General features: G+C 43.7%; 1 protein-coding gene and 1 long non-coding RNA gene across 4 annotated transcripts in view; one reads left to right on the top strand and one right to left on the bottom strand.

Moving 5' to 3' along the window:
* Window positions 1-3,814, bottom strand: part of FLRT2 (fibronectin leucine rich transmembrane protein 2) — a 68,046-nt gene extending 64,232 nt beyond the window's left edge. Inside the window, exon 1 of the mRNA XM_064151204.1 lies at window positions 3,729-3,814. The gene's annotated coding sequence lies outside the window, so the exon portion shown is untranslated. The remainder of the gene's footprint in view (window positions 1-3,728) is intronic.
* A 348-nt stretch (window positions 3,815-4,162) lies between these two features.
* LOC135179428 (uncharacterized) lies at window positions 4,163-6,602 on the top strand. 3 transcript variants are annotated; one of them, XR_010304004.1, is made up of 2 exons: window positions 4,163-4,240; window positions 6,123-6,602. It is a non-coding gene; the product is annotated as an uncharacterized LOC135179428 (long non-coding RNA). The 3 variants fall into 3 exon arrangements; XR_010304002.1 differs by lacking the exon at window positions 4,163-4,240 and adding an exon at window positions 5,107-5,445; XR_010304003.1 differs by lacking the exon at window positions 4,163-4,240 and adding an exon at window positions 5,107-5,519.
* The last annotated feature ends 4,782 nt before the right edge of the window (window positions 6,603-11,384 follow it).

Raw genomic sequence — 11,384 nt, 5'->3', positions numbered from 1 at the left:
TTATTTCAAGTGTTTCTTCCCTGACTATTACCTATGTTTTAAGGCTTGGCTTGCTTTAAATTAAAGAATAATGCACACATGTCAAGAGACATGTTTTAATGATGACTTTTTTTGTGGTTGTTTCTCTTTAAAAAAATATGTCAGTTACTTGAAGATGTAGGCTGCACATAACTGTAGAGGACCTAAAACTCCTATCTTCAGTGTATGTTAAATTAGCCTTCTTTATAATAATAAGTATCTATTATTCTTTTTTATTTTAATAACCAAAACACAACAAAACCCACATTGACTCTATCAAAAGAAAAAGCAATTTTTATACCTCGAAGGCAAGTTCCAGCCTTTTTGGTTTCTTGAGAAAATAAATAAAAGAATTGGCAGAAAGACTTCTAAAAAGACTGCCCAAGGGGGAGGGAAGGAAACACCTTAAAACATCATATTACCAAGTGCTGAGGTAATCAGCTGCAATCTGGGAAATGTCAAACAATGGTATTCACCTACCCAAAGATATTGCTGATCAAGTCTTCAACTGCCATTTACAATCACTAACTAAAACATGGAATATAGCTGAGGATATAAACAAGAGACAAATTAGTATTGGGAAGCTGGGTTTAATAATCCCCTAAAAGAGACCATCTGTTTATAAAGACCTCCTTTTCCTTGATCTCTGACATGTAGTCCTAATATAGACACAGATGGATTTTTTTTTTGTACATTTTTTAAACACCCTGCTACTATAAAGTCTACTTAAAGTATATCTGGTCTGAGTGTTTGTCTCAAGTTTCAGTTATTATGTAAGCACTCGGGGGCAATAAAATTTCACATTGAGTTAGCCTGCTTCAGAGCAAGTACTAAACCATCAGACAAACACAAATGTAATTCCTTTATTATTGATGTTCAATGCTATAGCATACTTTCACACTTTCATGATTTTTGCAAATGTTCATCATATTATTACTAGAATAGCTGGAATAGTTTTGGAGTTCTTTTCGAGTTCTTTTCAAGTTCTGGATTCATGTTTGGAACCAAAGATGAGTTTTCTCGTTTCCCTCTTTTAAAAGCACTGGGAAATCACATTATCTGCAATGGATATGACACTGATAACCTGACCAGCTAAGTGATTTGCAGGAATGAAAAACCAAAACCGTTTACAGCCTGTGTGTCCAATCTGCTACCGTGATGAAGAAAAAGGGAGTAGAACACTGTTGACTACATACTTTTCACAGATAGAGGTCACTAATGGACTGGATTTGAATCCCTCTGGTAAAAGTCTGAAGTAGCATGCAAGTAATGTAGTGAAAAGAGAGCTTATTTTGAGACTAAAGAGGTAGCATAAATGATTAAGAAATTAAGCTCTCGCCTTCGTGGAAGCAATATTATCTTAAGTATACCTTCTTTCTAGTCCTTTAAACAGAAAGTGCAGTGCAGGAAAAGTCTGATAGTGATATTTATTTGAAGTCCTTTTTGCTTTCTTGACTTGGCAAAACTGTATCTTTCTTTTCTGCACGAAAGGTAGGTAAGTCAGCCCTAATGACCTACTACACTTCAGATACAGCTATTTTAAGCAGCTAAAAGCAAGTACATTCCTGACTTTTGAAGGAAACCATAGCCTGTGCAATGCAGATTCCAACTGTGAGGGTGTAGGGTTGCGCAAAGGAGGTATGTCTACATCCTAAATCAAGCTATCCATCAGGCCAAGATACAAATGTGACTTGTAACAGTGGTTCAAATTAAATCCAGACTCTCAAAGCCAAACATAGATAACATCACATTATACAAAATATAGGGTGTATGTGGAGTGATTCTTGTAAGAACACTGAGTGCATTCCAGAACCACTTCTTGTTACAGCCCTAGACTTCAGGAAACACTGATGACTGTCCTAGTCACAGGTAGTTTTCCAGACACTGCATTTATACTTCACCTATAGTACTCCAGGCCTACACGCTCTTGCTTTTAAGTGCCTCACTACTGTATCAGAATAGAGAACAACCATTTAAATAGATCTTTGACAAACAGAAATGATATTTGAAGTCTTACTTTTGACATAACCTTAAGGAAAAAGATCAGCACTAACATTTTAACATCCCTTTTGTCACTTAAAAGTGGCAACTTTTAAATGACATCTGTAGCATGGGGTTGATTATGCAAAAACTATGTCTCAGTGATAACACTGCATACATTGACTCTTTAAAGGAAGAAAGGAACAAAAGGTGGATAGAGGTATAGGTAGGGTACCTTTTAAATTTTCTTTAAAAATGCCAGCATAGAGTTTTCTCCTTCCAAAAATGCATATATCTGAAATGAAGCTATGAAGTTCAACTACAAATATATAAAGGTGGTTCAGCAGAAAGAACATGTCAATAAATCAAGCAAGGAATGAACTCCGTGGAAGTTTGTGGGGTTTTTTCTCATTGTTTTGGTGTTTTGTTTTGTGGTTTGGGGGGGGTTGTTTGTTTGTTGGGGGTTATTTTGTCTGATTGGTTGGGTGTTTTAAACACAAGTAATGATCAATCTCAACTTGGTGAACTGTTTTCATTTTCCTGCAAGCGCAGTAGAGTTTGATGCAGTAAACAAATCTCTCTTTAACACACACCCTGTCTTTCTGTGCACATATAGACATCTGTGTGTGTGTGAAGAGAGGTCTGACTTGCTTTAATATCTTTTCCTGTTCGTCATGTAAGGAACCTCTCCCCTTCTGTTTAACTCGGCTCCGCATTGCAAAAAGCAGCATCTGAAGAAACCTAGACAGTATCTTACACGCAGAGTACAGGAATTTGGATTTATTAGCTTATTGTAAGCTTTAAAAGAGATTTCCTCCATTAAAATTAATGAAAAGCTCCTGTTAACCAATTCCCACTCCTAAAAGAACATGGAGAGTCTTACTCTCTAAGTTCACTTCTGATTTCTTTACCTTTTGTGTTTTTTTACCTCATGCTCTGAAGAGGTCTTTTCAGCTGTTAATTTTTGCAATCTGTCATTTTTTGTCTACACACACACACCCTTCGTAATATTCGTTGCTGTTTTCCCAGAAACCACCGCCTAATTTATCAGCTCTATGAGGGGTTCCTTTGTATTCCCCAGACTAGATCTAATTCTCTTAACCTCACCTCCACCCTCCTGCCACCAGTCCCATTCCGAAGGCTGCTCATGCGATCTGGATCTGATGGATCCTGGTGCCAGGCTCAGCACCTCGCTTTCTTTTAGCACTTGCCAGCGCCAAGGTAAGCCGACTGCTGCTTCCAAGCAAGATTCACCTTCAAAGATTCACCACGTCCCAAATAATACTAACAGTGGTGTTAAGACAGGACCTCTGCCGGCTCCCCCACAGCAGGGGTAGCTCTCGGATCTCCCTTCCTCGCCCGGCGCTGTGTGGGGGCCACGGGGTGAGGGCCAGGTTCGGCACCCGCCCACTCCGCACTGAAACGCGACCGAGGGTCCGGGACCCCGCTGCAGCTGCGAGTTTCAAGTCCTAACCAGCAAGCCGGCGTGAAATAACCTAGGGAACCTCCTAACGCTTGTCCCGGCCATTCATAAATCCGTGCGTGTGTGTGCCCGGGGCCGCACACTCTCTGACATGGGGCTCTAATGAGGCAGAGGCGGTATTTCTGGCACACAACCTAATCCCGGATCCTCAAGTTCGACTTCTCTGAGAAAGCATACGGCATCTCTACTTAAAATCGCCCAGGGCTAGCATTGAGGGGAAGAAAGAGAAATTAAATCCCAACTGTACCTGGCGATATCTGGGAGTCCCTCGCCGGCACGAATCATAATCCCTCTCCGCACCTCTGGCCCCCCACACCAAAACTTTTCCGCTGCCGCCGCCGCTCCTCGGTATGGCCTCCGCCCTCCGCGCCGCGCAGCGCTGCCGCCCAGCGCCGCTTTCGGCCGGCCCCGCGGGTCCACTCCCCGCCGGCCGCCGCCTCTCCGGAGCGACCCCCGTGCCTTCCTCCGCCCTTACGAGGCAGCGGCATCGTCCTCCCCCCTTCTCCGCCACCTCCTTCTCCGGCGCGCAGCCCGCAGCTCTGGCATCCCCAACGCACTTTCTCTGCTCGATTCGCTCGCTCTTCCCCCCGCCGCTCCTCCTTCTCCAGTGAAAAATAAACGAGAATGGACCGCGGGTACGCCTGGTCTTGGGGTTTCTTTCTTTCTGTCCTCTGGAAATGATGAAAGGATCACATGAGGAGTAGGCACGGAGGAGACTCAAGACCCTTGGAAGTCGGAGAAGGCATCGGACACTTATATGTGAGTGTATGTGCGAGTGTGTGTGTCTGGCTCTCTCCAAGTCCTGCGCCTGCCTTTAGCAGCGACTGCAGGCTGATCTTAGCAGTAACGATGTCTCAGATCTGACTATTCCCTGCTAATGTAAGTCGTGCCTTTTTTTCCTCCCTGCCTGACACCCCAGGGAGATGTTTACAGTAATGAATTCAGTTGATAGCCATCTCTCTCGCTCCTGGAGTCCCTCCCACATTTCTAGTTTAAAGAATGCTTGGAAGGCAGGGCAGCAACCTAAAGCTTTCCAAGAGGCAAAGTCAGGCTAGGTTGAGGGGGGTTTTTTTGTGATGTTGCTTTTTCGGTGTGGTTTTTTTTTTTTCCCTCCTTCTGCCCCCTCCTCCCCCCCGCCCCGCTTTTTAACCCATTGCTTGCTGACGGCAATTTAGCAAGCTCAATCGCTTTGGACTTGCCCTCCTCCCCAGCTCTCTGGGAACGGAACCAAGCGGGCGGCGCTGTCCGAGGACGTGTTGGGCTGTGTTGGGCTATTCAGTGCCCGGGACTCCCACCGCTCCTCACCGCGGAGCCTGCGGGCCTGGGGCTTGCAGGAAAAAGAGGTTAGGATGTCGCTACCGTTAGCGGGGGGCTCTGCCTTGGCCCCGCTGCTCCGGAGACTTTTGGGGTCTATCGAAAGGGAGGCTGGGGTGTGAGTTCTACCCGAGCTGCTGTCCTAACTGGGAGAAGTCCTCTAGCAATTCAGCCGTGCTTTCCACCAACATGGCGATATTTTATGTGCAGCCGACGACAAGCCCGCCTCCCCCACCCCTTCTCTCCTCCCCCCGGCGAACTTTTAGGTAGGCAATAGCAATATGAAATAAATATAACAGAATAAAAGAAAGTCCAGCCCTCAGGGAACGGACAGACCTCCTTTAGTATTCCATCTGATTTCCATCATCAGTCAGAAGGACTTTAAAACCACTGGAGAAACCGCCTTTTGCCCTAAAGCTCTAACAACGCCCCCCTCGCTCCCCACCCCCGCAATGTCTCCTGTGCACATTCAGTGCGTGTTCGTGTTTGTGCGTGTGTATGTGTGAGCATCCTGAGCTGCCTGCGCTTGTTTCAGAGAAACCCTTCCCCCGCCGCCCAGTTCTCTAGCAAACTATTACCTTGTTCTGACAAGTCGACTTAAGACTATTTAATGCCGAAAAGCACTTGAGCGATAGGATACAGCCGTCAAGGTAGGACGTGGAGCTTGCGAAGACAATTTGGCTCAAATTCCTCCATTAGGAAAATGCACGATACGGCTTTGGCTGTGAGTTACTTTAAGAGAGGGGCTGGAGAGGGATGGGAGAGAGGAGAGCTGATCAATGCCATGTGTCGAGGAAACTGAAAAGGCAACTGGAATGCCTCGGGGATTGCTTTTCCCTCACCCCTGACTGCTTACTACTTGCAATTTCTGCTCAGCCGTACCTCAAAAGCTGAATCACTCGCCATTGTCTCCGGACCTCCTTCGCCCTTCGCTGGGGGGGGGGGCTAAATTATTCACGACTTCAAAGGCTTTAATAAGCAGTACCGAGAAGACCAGCGCGGAGCCGCGAGAGGAGTGCGGTGATAGCCCAGCAGCAGTGTGCCTGGCGGGGCTCCTGCTGCATCGCACCCATCCTGCTGTCCACTTCGTGCCCTCCAAGGACAGTCCGCGTGTGTGATAGCCCCGAGACGTGCTGCCTGCACGCTTGGAGAAGAGGTTGTGCCCTAGTCTACGCAGATGAGCGTAATGATGGGGGAGGGGGTACGGAAGGGGGAGCGCAGGTAGAACTGCCATTTCTCAGGGGACTTGGGAGAGGGAAAAGGAGTTGAGGACTAGACCCAGCTTCTCTCCCGGTGGCAATGCCTCGGACACCCTGGTCTCTTTTAGGCCCTCGGGATCCGGGCTGAAAGGGAAAGAGCCCGAGGCCCTCCGCTGGGCTTAGCTGGCTGGAAAGGAGCAAGTCTGGCACGGGTCGGACCCTCGGGAGGAACCTATATCCCCGGTTCGGAGACTGGGCTGCTTTGAAGTCCACTCTGCCTGCAGCTTCCAGATGGTCCCGAGGGATGGAAGTATCTGGTGCACCGTAGGATCCAAAGGCGAATGAATAACCTTATTTTCAAATGCTGTTCTGGGCCGGTTTTTGACTTTTTAAGACCTATCTTTTTGTGGTTTGGGTTTTTTGTTGTTTTGGTTTTGTTGTGGGGTTTATGTTTGGTTGGTTGTTTGTTTTATTCTTCCAGCGTCTGCATACTTTTCAGAGCACTTATTTGAGCATAACTTATATTTTTCCTGAAGCAGATAGGGAAATGGTGTGTTTTCTCATGGAAAAAAAATAAAATTAAATAATCTGCTAAGTCTGCTTTTGTACACCCATCCCTTCTTTCTTCACGTCCCCAATGTTAGCAACCTGTTGACATCACATAAAGCAAAGCAGATCTTTGTTGGTCACAGGTATTTATTTCTCCCTCTGTGCCCCCAGTCGCAGAGGAAAGTGGGAATGCTTTAAAATTCTGCAAAGCTACAGGCTGCTGCACTGCCCCCAAGGCTCGGGATGGTTAGGAGGAATTATACCTGTCCCATTCCCCACCCCTCTGCCCTGGGCCCCTCAAGCAGCCCCCACTTCAAAACAGAGAAAGATATTCATGACACATTTTTGTCGAATAGAGATCGTCTTATTCCAGAAAGTGACTTAACTAGCCATTACCTGCTGCTGCAGAGGTGGATCCTTCTTGGTAGGTCACCCAAAGCCCACCGGGTCCGGCAGGTTGAAAGGGAAGAAAGTGGTAGAAAAGCTGGACTCCGGCATGGTATTATTTTAAAGATGACCATCAATGTCTGTGTTTCCCATAGCTGCCAATGGTCACCACCACCCAGGATTTCTCTCCAGGAAATGAGGAAGGAAATTCTCTTTTCAAGCTGCTGTCCAGCCAGTCATTTGACCCTGACACTCACCGATGACACCGAAGAACACCCTGCTAAAGCAGTTAAGCGCCTTGTAATTTCCTTTCTTCTCTTTCCCTCGGCGGCTCCGGCGCAACGCCGCGGAGTGATCTTATCTCTGTGTGATCATTATTCACCGGTGACAACCAGAGATGCAGAGCTCCAAAGCGAGGGTGACAGATTTCAAAGAGGGCCTGCTTCGTAGTCAGCATCAGACATACTCTTCCTCAAACTTTGCCTAGCAAAGCAAGTCAACGGCTTAACCCTTTTCAGCCCTTTCAGTTGCCCGAGTACCGAGACCTGAGCCTACGGGGGAATTGCTTACTTGAGAGGAAGCAGAGCATGCACGGCTACTTGGCTGGGGTCATTTTATTATCTGTCATTTTCTAGTCTTGGTTATTTTCAGTGGAAATACATCAGAACCTCCAGATCTGAGGAGCAGTTGGGGAGCTGAATATGTCTCCTCTGTGGTCAGGAGCTGGAAAAATCTCCTGAGCAGTCACCTGTGGTCCCTACTTTGAGACGAGTTTGATGTGCAAACTGTCATATACATTGCTTGAATCCCTCTCGCACAGGCATATGTAGAACTTCTGCACTTTCTTCAGCATGGTGTGGCTGAAAGCACAGGTCTAAAAGTGTTATTTTACTCAGTCCTCCAGATTCAGCTCATTTGCAGCTTATTAAAAACAGCAGAGAAACAGCAAGCAAGAAAGAAACATATTTCAAACACCATCTCCCCCCCGCCCACCAAAAAAAAAAAAAAAAAAAAAAAAAAAAAAAAAAAAAAAAAAAAAGTCCAAACCAAACCCACAAAGTCTTTTTCACACATGCACTTTGTAGTGAAAGGAAATATTTTCCACCAGCAAACTCCAGCATGTCAGAACATGTTTCATCCAAAGTAGAAGAGAGCCTTAAAAATGAGAGGGAAAAGCTTGTGAAATTCAAAGATGAAAATAAATGCACGAAAGGCTTTTCGAATTCAGTACTACCAGCCCAGAGCCTGATGTCAAGACAATGCTGTAACATGCAGATGTGGAGAGGGAAACATGAACATTAGTAAACTCCATTGCTTTTCTTATACTATTTTTTTTTCATTAAATTATCATAGTTCTCTAACCCTTCTCTGCCTCTCTTCCTCTCTGAAAAGAAAATGAGGATACCTCTAACTGCAGCTGAATGACACTGAAAGCCTCGATGTGGATGTAGGCTGTCGGGAGCTCCTTCCCAAGCTCCTTCCAGATCCCCAGTGGTCACAACATAGGAAGGACACGGATGCAGGTTGATACGTTTGAAGAGAAATTTGAGTGCTCTCATCATTAAATGAACAAGATAAGGGTGGACAAGAAAGAAGAATCCTCCAGCAAGAAAAAGGGCAGGAAAAAAAAATCTCCTCCCGCACATATTTCTAAGTTTTGCATTTAAACACAACAGATGCATAAACTTCCTTGGAGGACAACTCCCAGCTCCTGAGGCTGCTCAGCCAGGAGGCGGCGGCTGCAGGTGCCCCGCGAGAGCTCCGCAAGCGCGGCCACAGAGCAGCGCCGCCTGCACGTCCGGCGGCGCGGCCCAGGTGGCAGCAGAGCACAGCGCTGGGATGCTGACAGCAGCCGGGGCGCGCACCCGCTCTTCCTCCAACGCTCTGCTGCTTCCCTCCCTCCTTTTTAATCTTGGTTATAGTCTGATTACTTGCACTTTGAACATTTCTCCACTACACTATAAATGTGTGAAGCATGTATTTATTTATTAGCAAACTGATTGAAAGGCAATAAACTGAGAGTACAGAAATGTATTATCTTCAAATTGCCTGAGATCACGTAAGATTGCTAGCCTGGAGTGGTGGTCCACTGGTCCATAATACAACCTCCCTTATTTTAAAGCGAATGTGCAATGGATTAGCATTAAAAAAGAGTATAAAAATGGAAGTGTATTTTCTTTTCTGGGTTTTGTTTTGTTTTGTTTTTTAATTCTCAGCTGTATTTTTAGAATGATTTCTGCCACTTGCAAGAGAGAGAATCAAAAAGAACTGGAAATAGTTCTGTAACTGGGAGACAGGTCTAAAACGTATTGAATACTCTTAGTCTTTGCCAATAATGTCAAATTTCACTTCAGGCCTTGAATTTTTGCAGATGACAGAGGGAAAAATATCACAAAGTGAATTCTTTATCAGACTTGGAAAAAAACAGTATCCAGGGTTCAGCTGCTTTAACAAATATTTTGAGGAAGGTAAAGGACCTTTAGAACAGCAGATCAATGAGTTATTAAGATCTTGTATTGAATTCTAGATGAAGTTATGTATATGTTTCTTTCCATTTTAATTAAACAAATGAAAATGTTTCATATTAGATTGGAAAATGCAGACCCATCTTGTGTTTTGTCTAAGTGATCACTTCTGTGGTGAACTTGAAATGAAAAAAAAAAACCCACACTGGTTCTGAAACAGACTTTAACAGAGTCTGTGATGTCACTCTCCTGGTAAATGTCTACCATCTTGGAGGGTAGGGATTGGATTTTATTTCCAACTAGAATTGATAATAAAACTTATGTATGCCATTTGACTGTCCTTGTTTTGCTTCTCATCAGCTCTTTCTTTCTTTTCCCTTTCCCATCACACCACTGTTACCTTCTCTCTCTCTCTCTTTTTTTTTTTTTTTGACTTGTGTATGTTGTTAAGTATCACCTTGAAATATGCATGATGCCTTGGGTTGCTGCACTTTGTAGTCTTCACCTAGTGGAGGTTCTCCCTTTTTAGTTCAAGGGGGTTTTGCATTTAATTTTTGACATTATCATGGTAAACTGTTTCTATAGATTGTCTTTGATCATCCTTCACTGGCTTGTCCTAGGAGACAGGAATTTAGGTGTCTTATGGATACTTTTCTTTAAGACTGAGGAGTATGTTCCAAGTTTTTCTGGTTACAGTCTCATTGTCAGGTTAATTTCCAATAAAACCAAGTAAAAATCTGATTACAAACATCATCTTTTTTTTTTTTTTTGACCCTTCCCTTCTAACACCTTAGAGATTTATGTCAAATTTTGTTCAAATATAAAGGAATCTACCCAGATGTCATTGGGTAGACACATTGGAAATAGATAATAAATAGATAAGACAGGAAGATGGGATTGTAACATTTTATTGCATTTGAAACAGTAAAAAGCATATTTTTCTGACCACATTTTGTGACCAAAGTAAACTATGACAAATTGCATCATGTGTCATTCCAGCTCATTTCAAGCAGAAAGTCTATAGGGAAGACAGAATTCTGTATATAATTTTTGATTGCTCACCTTAATGTTCATGCAGAAAAGAAGTTGCAGAAATACAGATTACTCTGTATTCAACAGTAGTCAGCACAAATGATTAATTGCGTCTGATCAAATGTAGGTAATTTAAATGGCTAAATCATAATTGGTATAAGAATCTGACATTCATGAAACTGTCGTGCATTAGTGCTTCGTTCTTTTTGTGTATGCACAACTTAAAGGAAAACCAGAATAATGAGAAAAAACAATTGGTTGAAGTGAACACACATATGAAACAAACAAACAAAAATCATTTAAAATTGACCTAACAACTTATCATGGTGGGAATGGAAGGCATAAGAAAAACCTTGTGAGTAGCATGCAAATGGCCCATGTAATTTGTTTTTAAAGCAAACAAAAAAATTCCATCTCTGGATTCTGTCACTGAATGTTTACAACTGTGGAAAAAGTATCCATGCAGTTCTATCAGGCATACCTCTAGCTATGCTATGTAGAATTTGAAACATCGTCTTGTGAAAGTCACACAACTATTCTTTAAGTTGCCCATTACACATTCATCACTCCTCTTGTATTCTAGGTGCAGAAGACTAGAAGGCAGACTATCAACCTACTATAGAAAAAGGGTCACTTTCTGATCACAAGGCCATCTGCCTTGTCTCCTACAGAACCTCAAGAGCTTGCGCATTCTATTTTTTTACTGATTAAAGCCCCATTCATTTGTACTTCCTTATCAGGTTTGCCAAGCTAAAATACTTTATGTAATTTTTTGTCTCTCTCAAGTCCATTTCTGTAACTTCTTGTAGTTGAAGGAGATGATTACAATTATGGAAAAGTGCCTCTAAACAATCCAGGAGGACCCAGTTTTCTTTTGGCTCAATAAACATGAGAGGACAGTTTTTAGAATTTCTAAATATATATGTTGGACAGGATAAAAATATACCAGAACAACAA

Source organism: Pogoniulus pusillus, chromosome 1 (assembly GCF_015220805.1).
Source record: "Pogoniulus pusillus isolate bPogPus1 chromosome 1, bPogPus1.pri, whole genome shotgun sequence".
In the NCBI taxonomy this organism is placed as follows: domain Eukaryota; kingdom Metazoa; phylum Chordata; class Aves; order Piciformes; family Lybiidae; genus Pogoniulus; species Pogoniulus pusillus.
This window is presented reverse-complemented; position numbering and strand designations above follow the sequence as displayed.